The sequence below is a fragment of the Mizuhopecten yessoensis genome, unplaced genomic scaffold, assembly GCF_002113885.1.
Source record: "Mizuhopecten yessoensis strain PY_sf001 unplaced genomic scaffold, ASM211388v2 scaffold10359, whole genome shotgun sequence".
Lineage (NCBI taxonomy): Eukaryota > Metazoa > Mollusca > Bivalvia > Pectinida > Pectinidae > Mizuhopecten > Mizuhopecten yessoensis.
This window is the reverse complement of record NW_018408507.1, coordinates 126,213-145,714: the sequence shown is the minus strand read 5'-3', so window position 1 is coordinate 145,714 and position 19,502 is coordinate 126,213. Positions and strand designations below refer to the sequence as shown.

Here is a 19,502-nt window from a genome sequence, read left to right as displayed (position 1 = left end):
GTATGTAACACTACAATGATAATTATAGTAGCTCAGTATGTAACACTACAAGGATAGTTATAAAAGATATGTATGTAACACTAAAATGATAATTATAGTAGCTCAGTATGTAACACTAAAATGATAATTATAGTAGATATGTATGTAACACTACAATGATAATTATAGTAGCTCAGTATGTAACACTACAATGATAATTATAGTAGCTCAGTATGTAACACTACAATGATAATTATAGTAGCTCAGTATGTAACACTACAATGATAATTATAGTAGCTCAGTATGTAACACTACAATGATAATTATAGTAGCTCAGTATGTAACACTACAATGATAATTATAGTAGCTCAGTATGTAACACTACAATGATAATTATAGTAGCTCAGTATGTAACACTACAATGATAATTATAGTAGCTCAGTATGTAACACTACAATGATAATTATAGTAGCTCAGTATGTAACACTACAATGATAATTATAGTAGCTCAGTATGTAACACTACAATGATAATTATAGTAGCTCAGTATGTAACACTACAATGATAATTATAGTAGCTCAGTATGTAACACTACAATGATAATTATAGTAGCTCAGTATGTAACACTACAATGATAATTATAGTAGCTCAGTATGTAACACTACAATGATAATTATAGTAGCTCAGTATGTAACACTACAATGATAATTATAGTAGCTCAGTATGTAACACTACAATGATAATTATAGTAGCTCAGTATGTAACACTACAATGATAATTATAGTAGCTCAGTATGTAACACTACAATGATAATTATAGTAGCTCAGTATGTAACACTACAATGATAATTATAGTAGCTCAGTATGTAACACTACAATGATAATTATAGTAGCTCAGTATGTAACACTACAATGATAATTATAGTAGCTCAGTATGTAACACTACAATGATAATTATAGTAGCTCAGTATGTAACACTACAATGATAATTATAGTAGCTCAGTATGTAACACTACAATGATAATTATAGTAGCTCAGTATGTAACACTACAATGATAATTATAGTAGCTCAGTATGTAACACTACAATGATAATTATAGTAGCTCAGTATGTAACACTACAATGATAGTTATAGTAGATATGTATGTAACACTACAATAATAATTATAGTAGATCTGTATGTAACACTACAATGATAATTATAGTAGCTCAGTATGTAACACTACAATGATGATTATAGTAGCTCAGTATGTAACACTACAATGATGATGATAGTAGCTCAGTATGTAACACTACAATGATGATGATAGTAGCTCAGTATGTAACACTACAATGATGATTATAGTAGATCAGTATGTAACACAACAACGATAATTATAGTAGATCAGTATGTAACACTACAATGATAATTATAGTAGCTCAGTATGTAATACAACAATGATAATTATAGTAGCTCAGTATGTAACACTACAATGATAATTATAGTAGATCTGTATGTAACACTACAATGATAGTTATAGTAGATCAGTATTTAACACTACAATGATAATTATAGTAGATCAGTATGTAACACTACAATGATAGTTATAGTAGATCAGTATGTAACACTACAATGATAATTATAGTAGCTCAGTATGTAACACTACAATGATAATTATAGTAGCTCAGTATGTAACACTACAATGATAATTATAGTAGCTCAGTATGTAACACTACAATGATAATTATAGTAGCTCAGTATGTAACACTACAATGATAATTATAGTAGCTCAGTATGTAACACTACAATGATAATTATAGTAGCTCAGTATGTAACACTACAATGATAATTATAGTAGCTCAGTATGTAACACTACAATGATAATTATAGTAGCTCAGTATGTAACACTACAATGATAATTATAGTAGCTCAGTATGTAACACTACAATGATAATTATAGTAGCTCAGTATGTAACACTACAATGATAATTATAGTAGCTCAGTATGTAACACTACAATGATAATTATAGTAGCTCAGTATGTAACACTACAATGATAATTATAGTAGCTCAGTATGTAACACTACAATGATAATTATAGTAGCTCAGTATGTAACACTACAATGATAATTATAGTAGCTCAGTATGTAACACTACAATGATAATTATAGTAGATCAGTATGTAACACTACAATAATAATTATAGTAGATCTGTATGTAACACTACAATGATAGTTATAGTAGCTCAGTATGTAACACTACAATGATAATTATAGTCGCTCAGTATGTAACACTACTATGATAATTATAGTAGCTCAGTATGTAACACTACAATGATAATTATAGTAGCTCAGTATGTTACACTATAATGATAATTATAGTAGCTCAGTATGTAACACTACAATGATAATTACAGTAGCTCAGTATGTAACACTACAATGATAGTTATAGTAGCTCAGTATGTAACACTACTATGATTATTATATAGTAACTTATTACCGAACATTATGATGGATCCTGTTGCATTTTCTTGATCTTTTGTATCACAAAGGCTTGTCAGTAAAAAATGTTTTCCCATTTCCATAGTAACAATGAATAATTTCCTGAAGAAAACAATACCTAGGTTTGTTGAGATATATTACCAGTATCACTGGAAGTTTTATGTACCTTAACAATAAAAGGTAATGTCTCTAGAAATCAATATTCCAAAGTCTTTTTGCGGATGATATCCAAAAATGTCAACAGTTATGAAATGGAACAGGAAACTATGTTTTATTGTTTTTTCCTGCTTTGTAAATGTCATTTGTGTGAGAATTGACAAAGTGGATATTAGATGTCTCATCCAGTATCCATGTTATATTGATGTAGTGATGATGTGGGGAGAACAACAAAAGCTTTTATGTCACAAAGCAACACTACATGTACACTACTTCATTGCAATTAGGACAGCTGTACATGTGCACCCTCACTATAAATAAGTGCTCACCCTCACTATAAATAAGTGCTCACCCTCACTATAAATAAGTGCTCACTGTCACTGAAAACGTCTATGGGCCATCACTGAAAACGACTATAGGCCATCACTGTAAACGACTATGGGCAATCACTGTAAACGTCTATGGGCCATCACTGAAAACGACTATAGGCCATCACTGTAAACGACTGTAGGCCATCACTGTAAACGACTATAGGCCATCACTGTAAACGTCTTTGGGCCATCACTGTAAACGACTATTGGCAATAATTGTTAACGACTATGGGCCATCACTGTTGGTGACTATGGACCATCACTGTTAGTGACTAAGCAATCATTGTAAATGACTATGGGCCATCACTGTAAACACCTTTGGGCCATCACTGTAAACGACTATGGGCCATCACTGTAAACGACTATGGGCCATTACTGTAAAAGACTGGGCCATTACTGTTAGTGACTATAAGCAATCATTGTAAACGACTATGGGCCATCACTGTAAATGTCTTTGGGCCATCAATGTAAACGTCTATGGGCCATCACTGTAAACGACTAAGGGCCATCACTGTAAAAGACTATGGGCCATCACTGTTAGCGACTATGTGCCATTACCGTTAGTGACTATAGGCCATCACTGTTAGTGACTATAGGCCATCACCGTTAGTGACTATGGGCCATCACTGTAAGTGACTATGTGCCATCACTGTTAGTGACTATGGGCCAACACCATTAGTGACTATAAGCAATCATTGTAAACGACTATGGGCCATCACTGTAAAAGACTATGGGCCATTACTGTAAGTGACTATGGGCCATCACTGTAAAAGACTATGGGCCATTACTGTTAGTGACTATGGGCCATCACTGTAAGTGACTATGGGCCATCACTGTTAGTTACTATAAGCAATTATTGTAAACGACTATGGGCCATCAATGTAAAAGACTATGGGCCATCACTGTTAGTGAATATTGGCCATCACCGTTAGTGACTATCGGCCATCACTGTTAGTGACTATGGGCCATTACTGTTAGTGACTATGGGCCATCACTGTAAGTGACTATGGGCCATCACTGTTAATGACTATGTGCCATCACTTAGTGACTATGGGCCATCACTGTTAGTGAGTATGGTCCATCACTGTTAGTGACTGGGTGGCCATCACTGTAAGTGACTATTGGCCATTACTGTTAGTGACTATGGGCCATCACTGTAAGTGACTATGGGCCATCACTGTTAGTGACTATGTGCCATCACTTAGTGACTATGGGCCATCACTGTTAGTGAATATTGGCCATCACCATTAGTGACTGTGGGCCATCACTGTAAGTGACTATGGGCCATTACTGTTAGTGACTATGGGCCATCACTGTAAGTGACTATGGGCCATCACTGTTAGTGACTATGTGCCATCACTGTTAGTGACTATGGGCCATCACTGTAAGTGACTATGGGTCATCACTGTTAGTGACTATAAGCAATCATTGTAAAATACTAATGGCCATTACTGTTAGTGACTATGGGCCATCAATGTAAGTGACTATGGGCCATCACTGTAAGTGATTATGTGCCATCACTGTAAGTGACTATGGGCCATCACTGTTAGTGACTATGGGCCATCACTGTTTGTGCCACCACTGTAAGTGACTAAGGGCCATCACTAAGTGACTATGGGCCATCACTGTTAGTGACTATGGGCCATCACTGTAAGTGACTATGGGCCATCACTGTAAGCGAATATGTGCCATCACTGTAAGGGACTATGGGCCATCACTGTTAGTGACTATGTGCCATCACTGTTAGTGACTATGGGCCCTCACTGTAAGTGACTATGGGCCATCACTGTTAGGGACTATGGGCCATCACTGTTAGTGACTATGGGGCATCACTGTTAGTGACTATGGGCCATCACTATTAGTGACTATGGTCCATCACTGTTAGTGACTATGGGCCATCACTGTTAGTGACTATGGACCATCACTGTTAGTGCCTATGTGCCACCACTGTAAGTGACTAAGGGCCATCACTGTAAGTGACTATGGGCCATCACTGTTAGTGACTATGGGCCATCACTGTTAGTGACTATGGGCCATCACTGTTAGCGACTATAGGCCATCACTGTTAGTGACTGTGGGCCATTACTGTTAGTGACTATAGGCCATCACTGTTAGTGACTATAAGCAATCATTGTAAACGACTATGGGCCATTAGTGTTAGCGACTATAGGCCATCACTGTTAGTGACTATAGGCCATCACTGTTAGTGACTATGGGTCATCACTGTTAGTGACTATGGGCCATCACTGTTAGTGACTATGGGCCATCACTGTTAGTGACTATAGGCCATCACTGTTAGTGACTGGGTGGCCATCATTGGTAATGGCTGTTGGCTATAATTGTAATTTAACATTTTTAGATATTCTTCATTTCATTTAATACACAACTAGAAAAGAGTTTCCTAGTTCATGGTGATAAATTAGAAAGTGGTGATAGGTTATAGAAAATGTTGATAGGTTTTATAATAACCTATTGTTTATTGGTTTCTATAACTTTGTAGTTAAAAACATGAAAACATGTATTGGCATCTTTTATCCTAGACTAATGACATTAACTCGTTCACCCCTGGAATTTCAAAATGAACTGTTCCAACCTTTGAATCGGGGGTTCAAATATGTCTTCAGGGGTGAATGAGTTAATGATGCTACATGACCATCAATAATAATGTATACTAATTGAATTTAGGTAGTAACAAGTGAATGTTTTATAAACGTTTATATCTATGTAGATTCATTTGTGGTCCATCTAAAATATATCTGTTTAACGCCAACCCCCTTGAGATTGGATTTTAAATGATTAAACACAATGGTTTAAAAGTGTCTGTTGTAACTTGCATATGAGTGAACCAGTAAAGGCCTAGTATCAATAATATGACAGGCTTATTACAGCGGTTATTATGTGATGGTATATTGATTATAGGTCCCATAGCACTGTATACACACACCATCAGCAGTAAAGGGGACACAATTGGCTACTATAAAATTTATGAGCAGATTTCATACAGACTTTTTTTTATAAATCACAGTGGACAAACATATCCCCATAGTAATTTTTTGGAATAAAAATGTCAGAAGTTGCAATATGTTACTAGGCTTTTCATCAAATTCAGAACATTGATGATCTATTTGGATCTTTGAGTATATAGTTGTTTATCTGTGACTATAATTCCCTTTATCCGAACAAAGCCTCGGTAATTAGTAGTCAAAATTTCTATGACTGTCAGTACTTAAAACTAAAAAGGGTATGATTTTTAGCTCACCTACCCGAAGGTCACAGGGGCCAAATGTGTCAAACACTTCAAACAACTTCTTCGGAAGAACCGAAAAGAATAGAATCATAAAATATTATTTGGCTGGTAGCTTCAACGGATGGAGCCGAAAAAGTTGGCGATTGAAAAATCTGTAGTACAGTATTATATTTAATGAGAATATTTTGCTATGACTGCTCAAATATCAAGGTGAGCAATACAGGCCCAGAGGGCCTCTTGTTCTCATAAATCTGATTAAACATTTTGATTTAGACACTTCACCTTGTATGTTATCCTGTAGAGATATTTTAATTGATACTAATTCTTATTCAACCAAATATTGTTTCATAACAAGCTCAGTGGGTGTACATTTGGTGTTGGATTTAGAATGAAGCTGTTTGAATTAGTCAACATCCGTAAAATCTCCTAGAAGGTTGACAATTGACCCTTGTCTCGAGTAGGTAAAGAGGTGTATGATTCATGTGAAAAAACCATCGTGTATTGTATTCGTGCAATTTAGCTTTGTATTATTATGAGTAATATAGATCACAATTGTCAGCTAGTGATTGATCCTGGTATGTCCATTGATGTCCAGTGCCATGCAATACCTCGCACCTAGATGCACCAGGCAGTGTGACCATAAAAATCACCATAGAGGTCAAGCAAGGTGACAGAACAATTTCACTTATAATTCTTTCGGCTCTCATTTACATTCTTGCTGGATACCCTGATAAAACTTATACCAACTCATATGTTGTTGACTATGGCGTTAGCATGGCCTAATTTAGACTACTCCAGAGTCTTTTATAATTATAAGCTATCAGGATTTTCGGGATATATTTACCCCGTTAACCTTTTTACAGTCCTACTAGCCCGTTTGAAGTTACAGGATTTACATGGGCACTTTAAAGTAGTTGACCTGGACGTGAGCGAGACATCACTGGTGCTGTATTTGGTATAGGAAAAGTTTCACAGCTGTGCTGACTGTTTTCGGGAGGTATATGATGGCTTTCGTTTTGGTTTCAACTCAGTTCTAATTGTTGTGTCTTTGTGCTAAATTGGTTTTCTGATGTTGTCCAAGCGTGTTGGATACTAAGATATCTTTTTTTCTCTATTTCCCTATATGTCTGCTTGTAGATATGAGATGTACTATATATACGTATATTGTTTGTGGGAGCAAGAGTTGGTCATTCTTCATTGACCAGGAAGACAGAGATGGACACCTGACATTAATAGCGTCGACGTGGTGGTAGATATATATCATGTGTAATTTACTGGTGTCTTACCTCTGTGTCATATTAGTTATTATTGGAACTCCAATAAATATGCAGGCGTAATGATGTCCTCCTCAAGGCTAGCTATTTTGGTAGCAAATTGAGTCACCAATATTAAATTTGTTTCACTGATAGTTTTGTTTTAATAGCATACAACAAATAATGAAATTGAGTTTTTTGCACTTTTTGACATTTATCTAAGCTTACATCCATGTAAATAGAAACCATACAGCTTTATGTTACTAATACAATCTTGTTTTAGTGCCCATCTACTGATATAGTATCCTGTCTTAATCAGCCTCTGTCTTATCTGGATCCCTGTCGTCTCTTACATACTGGATTTTGTATTGGATCCTGCAGTTCCTCCCTTACAGTAGGTTAACCCTGTCTTATCTGACCCCTGTCTATTCCAGAAACCGATGTGGTTTACCGGTCAAATTTCTTGCATTTAAGGATCCCTGTACGTACCACTGCCAGAAACTTACTATGCATTGGAAACTGTTTTATCCAGCATAACGTTCTATAGCTTTGATAAATCATTTCTGAAAAGAAAAGTCTACCTTGTGGCACTTTTATTAAAAATAGGTAATTATAAGATAAAATGAACCAAAAAAATCTACAACAGTTTTCCAAGTGTAAAAAATTCAAAGGGGCTAAACCAGTATCCAAACGGACTGTCTCACCTAGTTAACTGAAGTGCTACAGGAGGTTATAGTGTAAAAACCACAGCGCCGTGGGACAGGGATCCTTTAATATTGATACCCGACCCTGTATAAACCACAGCGCCGTGGGACAGGGATCCTTTAATATTGATACCCTACCCTGTATAAACCCGTCGAAGGCAGGTTATACTGTACTGTGGACATCTATGTGTTTGGGTTTATTTGACAGTATACTGTAGGATATTAATGGATGTACTGGTTAGATATAGATATTCTGGTTATAGTGTAAAAACCACAGCGCCGTGGGACAGGGATCCTTTAATATTGATACCCTACCCTGTATAAACCCGTCGAAGTCAGGTTATACTGTACTGTGGACATCTATGTGTTTGGGTTTATTTGACAGTATACTGTAGGATATTAATGGATGTACTGGTTAGATATAGATATTCTGGTTATAGTAGCTTATAGGGTCAATGTCAATACACTACTGTATATAGCCTAATGATTGGCCTTCCCAAAATAAGCACTCCTCCATGAATTTCAACATGGTATATTTCACTGAAAAAGAATCCCAGACAGAAAATAGGAAGTATGCACGCCTAAGATGCTGGGAAGAATGTATCTTTTTTTTTCTGGATGAGCACAATTAATAAAAAAGACCTGGTCATTTACCCCAAATTATAGTTATTTAATAAGCACCCAGGGAGCTTTTTACAGCAAATATGGTATTTGTTTACAAAACAAATCTATAATTACCATGGAGATTATATGAACCATTGTCTTACATAATCATCAAGCATTTACTCATTCCCTAACATTTAGCCTGAACATATTTACCTGGTTTTGTTATGCCATTAATTACAGGTGTATTCTGTTTCCATATTATTGATACACACTTGTCAAGGACAGTGTTTCCCAGCTATAGCTAGTGAGACAATTGATTGGCCCACGACCTGTCAAGCTGGACAGTCGCCTCACTTACTTGTTGGGAACAGGGCTCTCCTCTATACGTCATACACTCTCTTTACAGTCATGGGGGACAGTGTGGATTATTATAATCATTTAGGTAGGTGTTTGAACACATCATTTTTCATGTTACCCTATAGTTACTTGCATTGATTTAAATTTTGTAGGACATACATGGCGCTATAATCAGATTTGGTAATATGTATGGGCTCGTTTGGGTTCATTAGGGGTGTCATCATACAACCACCGTGTATGATTCCACCATCTCTACACCAGGAGCTAGCTAGGATATTTTATAACAGGCCATATATAATTACTGGCTAGTAAAATCGGCTAAATTTACTTCGAAAATATTACAGGTGGGGATAGTAGATGATCCTTTTTAGAATCTGCCCGTAGGCTAGTCTTGTCAAAGGCAACGACTTTTAATTTACTACGACTGTCAACCTCTAAATACCTTTTGATTTAACTATTTGTGTATTATATATGTACATTGTTGTGTATAGATTCTTTCAGTTTGATCTGTTGTAGTTGCATGTAATTGAACATTTCAAGCACTAAATTTGGCTATTTCATGTTAACAAATGTTCTCTGATCATATTTAATTAGTGTTAAGTTTGTCATGCTAACACACATGCTGTGTACATATTTTAATTTAGTTCTAAGTTTACTGAAATTGTAATCCCCCTCTGGGACTTAGGGATTATGGATTGCTCTGCAATACTTCCACAAAATGGTTTCCTTCATGTGTTGATTGTCTAAGGCATTTCTGACTTTGTAAATATCAACAGCCAATTCAACCAAAACTTGTCCTGACAAATGTTTAAATATATATGAGTCTTCTTCTGATATATGGATACATTTAAGTTTGGATTTTATTTCTGACTTTAAGTGGTAAATTAATATCTAGCACCATGCTGGTTTAGAATTAATAATGATCAAATTTGTTGATTCATTATTAAAATTGAACAGCTTTTGTTGTTTCAGTATTAATGTTGAATATCAGCTTTCATTGATTTAGTATGTCTATATGAGAACGTGCACCAGCTGGGTTATGAAAAAAGGGGACGTATACCATACAATTGTGATATAAAATAAGGGGATATGTACATCTGTGATATAAATTAAGGGGATATGTACATCTGTGATATAAATTAAGGGGATATGTACATCTGTGATATAAAATAAGGGGATATGTACATCTGTGATATAAAATAAGGGGACGTGTACTGTACATTTGGGATAAAAATATATAGGGGGACATGTATATATGTACATTTGTGATATAAAATAAGGGGACATGTACTGTACAATTGTGATACAAAATAAGGGGATATGAACATCTGTGATATAAATTAAGGGGATATGTACATCTGTGATATAAATTAAGGGGACGTGTACATCTGTGATATAAATTAAAGGGACATGTACATCTGTGATATAAATTAAAGGGACGTGTACATCTGTGATATAAATTAAGGGGACGTGTACATCTGTGATATAAATTAAGGGGACGTGTACATCTGTGATATAAATTAAAGGGACATGTACATCTGTGATATAAATTAAGGGGACGTGTACATCTGTGATATATAGAAAGGGGACGTGTACATCTGTGATATATAGAAAGGGGACGTGTACATCTGTGATATATAGAAAGGGGACGTGTACATCTGTGATATATAGAAAGGGGACGTGTACATCTGTGATATATAGAAAGGGGACGTGTACATCTGTGATATATAGAAAGGGGACGTGTACATCTGTGATATATAGAAAGGGGACGTGTACATCTGTGATATATAGAAAGGGGACGTGTACATCTGTGATATATAGAAAGGGGACGTGTACATCTGTGATATATAGAAAGGGGACATGAAGACCTGAGGAATGTCACTTGTAATCAAGGGCAGACGACAGCAGTGTCATTTAGATCTGTGTAGGAAATATAATGTTAGGAAGGTCACAGTGGGAGTTATCTGAATGAAAAAAATATTTGTTAAATTTGTATGAAAAGGTAAGAAGGTGAAAGTGGGTGTATTTGATCATAAAAGTCCACTGTTTCGACAATGTGATAAAATTAATGTCTTCGCCTTTTCCCATCTGGCTGTGGCAAATGTCATGTATAGTGTCTGTGTAGGCGACAAGGGTTTGGCAGGCATAAGAAAGAATATGAGGGGCTGCTTGACAGAACAGTCAGTTTGCTAACTGTACATGTTGGAAGGCCTGGTTGACAGAATTTGACTCTGTATGGTCAGTCAATAGGGTGACTGCAGACCTATTGACCAGGCCTGATCAGTCAATAGGGTGACTCTGGACCTATTGACCAAGCCTGACTTTAAGTTTTTGACATTCTCTAAGTGTGTCTGTTTTCTTATCTCACAAATCTGTTTTCTTTGACCATCACTTCAATCTGTTTTCTTTGACCATCACTTCAATCTGTTTTCTTTGACCATCACTTCAATCTGTTTTCTTTGACCATCGCTTCAATCTGTTTTCTTTGACCATCACTTCAATCTCGTCACTTCATGTTAGAAGTGTTAATTCCACCGTCATGTTCACATACACTGTATGATGTCATGTTCACATACACTGTGGGATGTCATGTTCACATACACTGTATGATGTCATGTTCACATACACTGTATGATGTCATGTGATCTGGTGTCTCAATTTAACAACACAATGATTGAGTGATAATATTTACTGCATAACATGCTTGTCACATGGCTTTTAGCTCTCCTGGCCTGATTTGTCTGGAGGTACGATATGAATAGTACAGCTTCTGTTGTTGTTGTCTGTTGTCTGTTGTCATATTTTCATTTAAATCACTCCCTCTACAGAAATGAACTGCCCGCACCCATGGTATTTAGTTTTATTAATTTCTCTGATAAATGGCTATCAAATTGGTAAGGTAGAAAGACTTAATGATATATTTAAGGTCACAGGGTGAAATGAGTTAAAAACAATATCTTTAACTGTACACCCATGGGGCCATGATATTTGTCTGAAGCTTTCTGGGATGAAGGACTATCAAATTTGTTTGTTTAATCACTAAATGATGTACATAAGTTTAAGGTACAAGGGTTTTTAATATGTCAAAATATATTCATGAACCATAAGGCGGGAATGGTAATAGGATGTACATGTGTGGCTAGTTGGTAGCTGGGGTGATCAGGGACTTAGGAAATTGCAAAACCAGTTACACATTTGATACTTGACCTAATATGTAGGTCAATATCACAGGTCAGATGTGTTAAAAAAATAAATCAGGTATCTTTTTCTTAAAAAGAACCACAAGGTTTTGAGAGTCATAATGTGTGGCCTGCATGCAAACATTTGATTTTAGCTTGCTCATGGTAAAAGCCTTTCAAATAAATCAAATTGCTTTAAGTCTTATGCAAGGTCAACTGGGGGTCAAATTCAGAGAAAAAATGGTACATTGTGTTCTAGTGATTGTTCTGGTCAATAAGAAATGAGAGATGACTTCTAGGGTCTCAGTGGAAACTTCGTTTGAAGTGAGCCCATACAGGTCCCATTGGCCTCTTGTTTAGGATTCAGTTTCAGAGGAAGAGCATGTACAGTTATACGTTCCTTTGACAAGTTGCCTGATACCCTGAAGAATTACATTGATCAACATTTGTAGATCTAGGCATGCAGCTTAAATTATAAAATTCCTGTTGCTTTATCATTTCAGGAACCAGTCAAGATGTGACCATGTGGAGGTGACCATCCAGCTCAACACAGGTGTGGAAACAGCACTGCAGGGGGGAAAAAACATCGGTTCATACCAAAAGTGTAGCTATTATTGAAAATTTGGACGTGTGCATATCAGCCCCTGGTGATTTATGGACAGGTGGAGGTATGCTGATTTTGTGAGCATACCTGTTATACAAGGGGTATACAAACCAGCAGACAGAATGCAGCTAAATCAGAATGACTATTAACTGGCAGTGTGAGAGACCAAGGGACTGATCTACAACCTCCGCGTCACAAGTGTGCAATATAGAAACTGTCAACTCAATCATCCACCTCATCACCACCTATACATCAACCAAAGGTAAGCTCACCTGTTCAGCCATTAGCTGACATTTTACACCGGACAGCAATGGCCAACATTGACATTCCCTCCTGGGTCAGGATACCACCACTTCATCTTTAATGTGAGGTACACACTCTCCACCTTTCCTGCAATCCAATGACATACGACTTATACTGGCTATAATTCACCCGATTCACATCTTGGCTGGCAATCATCCATGAAAGATTTAGGTACAATGTTTCATCTCTTCATCGTTAAGCATAGTATCAGGCTTAGTGTATATACTATAGTCCAAGAATCATTCACTATCAAATGTAAAAGTCATTTCCTCCAGTGTAATCTTTGAAGGGATCTTCCTCTCAAAGGCATGCAACCTGGCCAGTAAGGACATCGTTTTGTGACAAGGTGTCAAACTGGACATTGTGTAGGGTCATCGTGGTGTAGTGTCAAGGTGTCAAACTGGTCATTGTGTAGCAGGGTCATCGTGGTGTAGTGACAAGGTGTCAAACTGGACATTGTGTAGGGTCATCGTGTTGTAGTGTCAAGGTGTCAAACTGGACATTTTGTAGCAGGGTCATCGTGGTGTAGTGTCAAGGCGTCAAACTGGACATTGTGTAGGGTCATCATTGTGAAGTGACAAGGTGTCAAACTGGACATTGTGTAGGGCCATCGGGGCGCAGTGTCAAGGAGTCAAACTGGACATTGTGTAGGGTCATCGCGGTGTAGTGTCAAGGGGTCAAACTGGACATTGTGTAGCAGGGTCATCGTGGTGTAGTGACAAGGTGTCAAACTTGACATTGTGTAGGGTCATCGTGGTGTAGTGTCAAGGTGTCAAACTGGTCATTAAGTAGCAGGGACATCGTGGTGTAGTGACAAGGAGTCAAACTGGACATTGTGTAGGGGTCATATGCATCTTGGTGTAGTGTCAAGGGGCCAAACTGGACATTGTGTAGGGCCATCGGGGTGCAGTGTCATGGTGTCAAACTGGACATTGTGGAGGGTCATATGCATCTTGGTGTAGTGTCAGGTGTCAAACTGGACATTGTCTAGGGTCATCATGGTGAAGTGACGAGGTGTCAAACTGGTCATTATTTAGCAGGGTCATCGTGGTGTAGTGTCAAGTTGTCAAACTGGACATTGTGTAGGGCCATCATGGTGAAGTGACAAGGAGTCAAACTGGACATTGTGTAGGGCCATCATGGTGAAGTGACAAGGTGTGAAACTGGACATTGTGTAGGGTCATAATGGTGAAGTGACAAGGTGTCAAACTGGCCATTGTGTAGGGTCATCGAGGTGAAGTGTCAAGGTGTCAAACTGGACTTTGTGTAGGGTCATCGAGGTGCAGTGTCAAGGTGTCAAACTGGTCATGGTGTAGGGTCATATGCATCTTGGTGTAGTGTCAAGGGGCCAAACTGGACATTGTGTAGGGTCATATTCATCTTGGTGAAGTGTCAAGGTGTCGAACTGGACATTGTGTAGGGTCCTCATGGTGAAGTGACAAGGTGTGAAACTGGACATTGTGTAGGGTCATCACGGTGAAGTGACAAGGTGTCAAACTGGTCATTGTTTAGGGTCATATGCATCTTGGTGTAGTGTCAGGTGTCAAACTGGACATTGTGCAACAGGGTCATCGTGGTGTAGTGTCAAGTTGTCAAACTGGACATTGTGTAGGGGTCATATGCATCTTGGTGTAGTGTCAGGTGTCAAACTGGACATTGTCTAGGGTCATCATGGTGAAGTGGCAAGGTGTCAAACTGGTCATTATTTAGCAGGGTCATCGTGGTGTAGTGTAAAGGTGTCAAACTGGACATTGTCTAGGGTCATCATGGTGAAGTGGCAAGGTGTCAAACTGGACTTTGTGTAGGGTCATCGAGGTGTAGGGCCAAGGTGTCAAACTGGACATTCTGTAGGGTCATCGTGGTGTAGTGTAAAGGTGTCAAACTGGACATTGTGGAGGGTCATATGCATCTTGGTGTGGTGTCAAGGTGTCAAACTGGACTTTGTGTAGGGTCATCGAGGTGAAGTGTCAAGGTGTCAACGTGGACATTGTGTAGGGTCATCGTGGTGTAGGGTCAAGGTGTCAAACTGGACATTGCGTAGGGTCATATGCATCTTGGTGTAGTGTCAAGGGGCCAAACTGGACATTGTGTAGGGGCATCGTGGTGTAGTGTCAAGGCGTCAAACTGGACATTGTGTAGGGGTCATATGCATCTTGGTGTAGTGTCAGGTGTCAAACTGGACATTGTCTAGGGTCATCATGGTGAAGTGACAAGGTGTGAAACTGGACATTGTGTAGGGTCATCGTGGTATAGTGTCAAGGTGTCAAACTGGTCATTAAGTAGCAGGGACATCGTGGTGTAGTGTCAAGGAGTCAAACTGGACATTGTGTAGGTTCATCGGGGTGTCGTGTCAAGGTGTCAAACTGGACTTTGTGTAGGGTCATCGAGGTGTAGAGTCAAGGTGTCAAACTGGTCAATGTGGAGCAGGGTCATCGTGGTGTAGTGTAAAGGTGTCAAACTGGACATTGCGTAGGGTCATCGTGGTGTAGTGTAAAGGTGTCAAACTGGACATTGCGTAGGGTCATCGTGGTGTAGTGTAAAGGTGTCAAACTGGACATTGTCTAGGGTCATCATGGTGAAGTGGCAAGGTGTCAAACTGGACTTTGTGTAGGGTCATCGAGGTGCAGTGTCAAGGTGTCAAACTGGGCATTGTGTAGGGTCATCGTGGTGCAGTGTCAAGGCGTCAAACTGGTCATTGTGTAGCAGGGTCATCGTGGGGTAGTGTCAAGGCGTCAAACTGGCCATTGTGTAGGGTCATCATGGTGAAGTGACAAGGTGTCAAACTGGTCATTATGTAGCAGGGTCATCGTGGTGTAGTGACAAGGTGTCAAACTGGACATTGTGTAGGGTCATCGTGGTGTAGTGTCAAGGTGTCAAACTGGTCATTGTGTAGGGTCATATGCATCTTGGTGTAGTGTCAAGGTGTCAAACTGGACATTGTGTAGGGTCATATGCATCTTGGTGAAGTGTCAAGGTGTCAAACTGGACATTGTGTAGGGGTCATATGCATCTTGGTGTAGTGTCAAGGTGTCAAACTGGACATTGTGTAGCAGGGTTATCTTGGTGTAGTGTCATGATCAAGATTTAAGATTGGGGATGAATTTGATTAAAAAGATAGTTACATCAGCTTTAGTTGAAAAAGCAAATTTTAAGTATTAAATTGTGATGCGTGTTATCATAAAAGGGCTCACGCATCAACAATTTTCATGTAATGTAAATACATGCAGGTATTGAAGTAAAAATAAAAAGAAGTTTTCTTTGGTAATGTTACAACCTTGCATGCACATACCAGATGGCTTCAATCGGACATATTAACATGTAAATACTGTGTTGCTGTGGTTAAGCTTATCTTTACACAAGTGCTGATTAATATTTTCAAACATCAGAGTTTGAAAACATTAGGAAAACCATGTTTTCTCTTATTAGGTCTTCAATGTTTGCATTTATTTTAATGATTTAAGATCACAGTGGTTCATATTGCATGAGGTAATTCTATGAAATATGACCCTGCCTTACTCTGCTGTAGTGGTGTGGTAAGCACCCTGATACTAGTATAGTGTTCAACACTGCTTCCAGTTCTATACTGGAGTTCTTTGCTTGCGGAGATGTATCGCTGTAGTTCCTGGAAAACGTAACGATTCTATATATTTCCTGGGCTTTCATTCATTTCTATGCAACTGTTAGGCTGTGTATGTTATATACCCAGTCTGTCCAACTTGGTACTGTAGCTGGCTAGTTTTGGTGATAGTGATCATGATGTAGCCAGCTAGATGTCTGCACTACTCGTGGACCTAATAATATATTGACATTTACCTGCACGCTATACATGGCCACACCCATCTGGTGTGCTCGGCATGATAACATGATGCAAAACACCTTACCTGACAACACCTGGTTTTTACCTGTTTGGCTGCAAGGGATTGCTATAAGAATGGTTTCCATGTAAAGGTAATATTTTTCAAGTTTTTCTCCAGGGTATATGTTTTCACATAATGTTCGTTTTTTCATGTATATGTAGATGTACATGTACACATGCTGCTTATGAGGGTGAGACATCTGACTTCTGTCTTCGTCACTTACATTGAAAAGTCTTGTGTTGGAAAATGTTTTTAAAGGATTTGTTTCATGTGTTAAAGCTGTAGTGTATAAAGTAATATGAAGTCAACATTCATTGTATGTGTCATACCTGGTGTATGTAATCCCTTTTTTAAATAACATTTTTCATATAATATAGAAATTAAATCGTGTAAAAGCATATTTAAGAAAATATATACACATGCATCATTTTTTATCTTTTCCTTTAATTCATACCTGAAAGTATTGGAAACATGATCTAGACTTCTTGACACTATTTAAATAAATGGAAATATGACCTAGCCAAAGCTTATTGACACTATTGAAAGTAAGTACATGTATAGAAAACATAATCTAGACCTATTGACACAATTTAATGTATGAGAAACATGATTTAAACTTATTGACACTAGTGAAAGTACATATATGGAAAACATAATCTAGACCTATTGACACAATTTAATGTATGAGAAACATGATTTAGACCTATTAACACTATTTAATGTATGAGAAACATGATTTAGACCGATTGACATTATTTAATGTATGAGAAACATGATTTAGACTTATTGACACTATTTAAAGGATGGGAAATATGATTTAAACTTATTGACACTATTTAAAGGATGGGAAAAATGATTTAAACTTATTGACACTATTTAATGTATGAGAAACATGATTTAGACCTATTGACAGTATTTAATGTATGAGAAGCATGATTTAGACTTATTGACACTATTTAATGTATGGGAAATATGATTTAAACTTATTGACACTATTTAATGTATGAGAAACATGATTTAAACTTATTGACACTATTTAATGTATGAGAAACATGATTTAAACTTATTGACACAATTAATGTATGAGAAACATGATTTAAACTTATTGACACAATTTAATGTATGAGGAACATGATTTAAACTTATTGACACTATTTAAAGTATGGGAAACATGATTTAAACTTATTGACACTATTTAAAGTATGGGAAATATGATTTAGACCTATCGAAACCATTAAGGTATGGGAAATATGATTTAGACCTATCAAAACCATTAAAGTATGGGAAATATGATTTAGACCTATTGAAACCATTTAAGTATGGGAAATATGATTTAGACCTATTGAAACCATTAAAGTATGGGAAATATGATTTAGACCTATCTAAACCATTAAAGTATGGAAAATATGATTTAGACCTATTGAAACCATTAAAGTATGGAAAGTTTGAGAAACATGATTTAGACTTATTGACACTATTTAAAGTATGGGAAATATGATTTAGACCTATCGAAACCATTAAAGTATGGAAAATATGATTTAGACCTTTTGAAACCATTAAAGTATGGGAAATATGATTTAGATGTATCGAAACCATTAAAGTATGGAAAATATTATTTAGACCTATTGAAACCATTAAAGTATGGGAAAGATGATTTAGACCTATCAAAACCATTAAAGTATGGGAAATATGATTTAGACCTATTGAAACCATTAAAGTATGGGAAGTTTGAGAAACATGATCAAGACTTATTGACACTGTTTAAAGTATGGGAAATATGATTTAGACCTATTGAAACCATGAAAGCAGGGGAAATATAATTTAGACCTATTGACATTAAAACTGACATTGCATGTTAAGAACCATTAATCAATATTAAGATTTATATCTTGCAACAAGTTTAATTTTACCCCTTGTCAATTCACATCCTTCACCAGGATACCCTTTGGTCAACTTCTGGTTAACTTATACCCTACACCATGTCCATTAAATGTTATATACATGTATATTGAACTGTTGCTTCGTCATTACAATCAGAATTTACCCGAAGGCTGCTACGCGCCACATTGGCGCTTTCGATAAATCGGGTCGTCAGTGCTACGCACCGCATATGTGGTTTCTCGATCTTTAGGTTTTGATTAGTAAATAAGAAGTGTGAAAGCGGATTGTTGCTATACCAAACCCGAACGTGTATAGTAGAAGGGTTCTAATTGGTTGTTTTGTCATTACTTTCGATATACCCGGCAGTGTACCCTAGTAATAAACAAAGGTGTGCGAGAGAATTTCAAATCGGAAAAAACGTCATAAAAAGGGCGGACGTGTAGATTGAAGCGATGAATATGATGGTAAACATTTATTCTCCAGCGTCACCTACGATGATAATAAAGGTTTTGAAGGGTTTGACATG

General features: G+C 37.2%; 1 protein-coding gene across 2 annotated transcripts in view; it reads left to right on the top strand.

The window, feature by feature from the left end:
• LOC110460329 (cAMP-regulated phosphoprotein 21-like) overlaps positions 1-19,502 on the top strand; it is an 82,186-nt gene that overhangs the window by 10,672 nt on the left and 52,012 nt on the right. Inside the window, exon 2 of one of the 2 annotated variants that reach the window (XM_021513169.1) lies at positions 12,835-13,197. The gene's annotated coding sequence lies outside the window, so the exon portion shown is untranslated. Of the gene's footprint in view, positions 1-12,834; positions 13,198-16,740; positions 17,187-19,502 lie in introns of those variants that run through there. The other variant, XM_021513171.1, reaches the window with a different exon arrangement.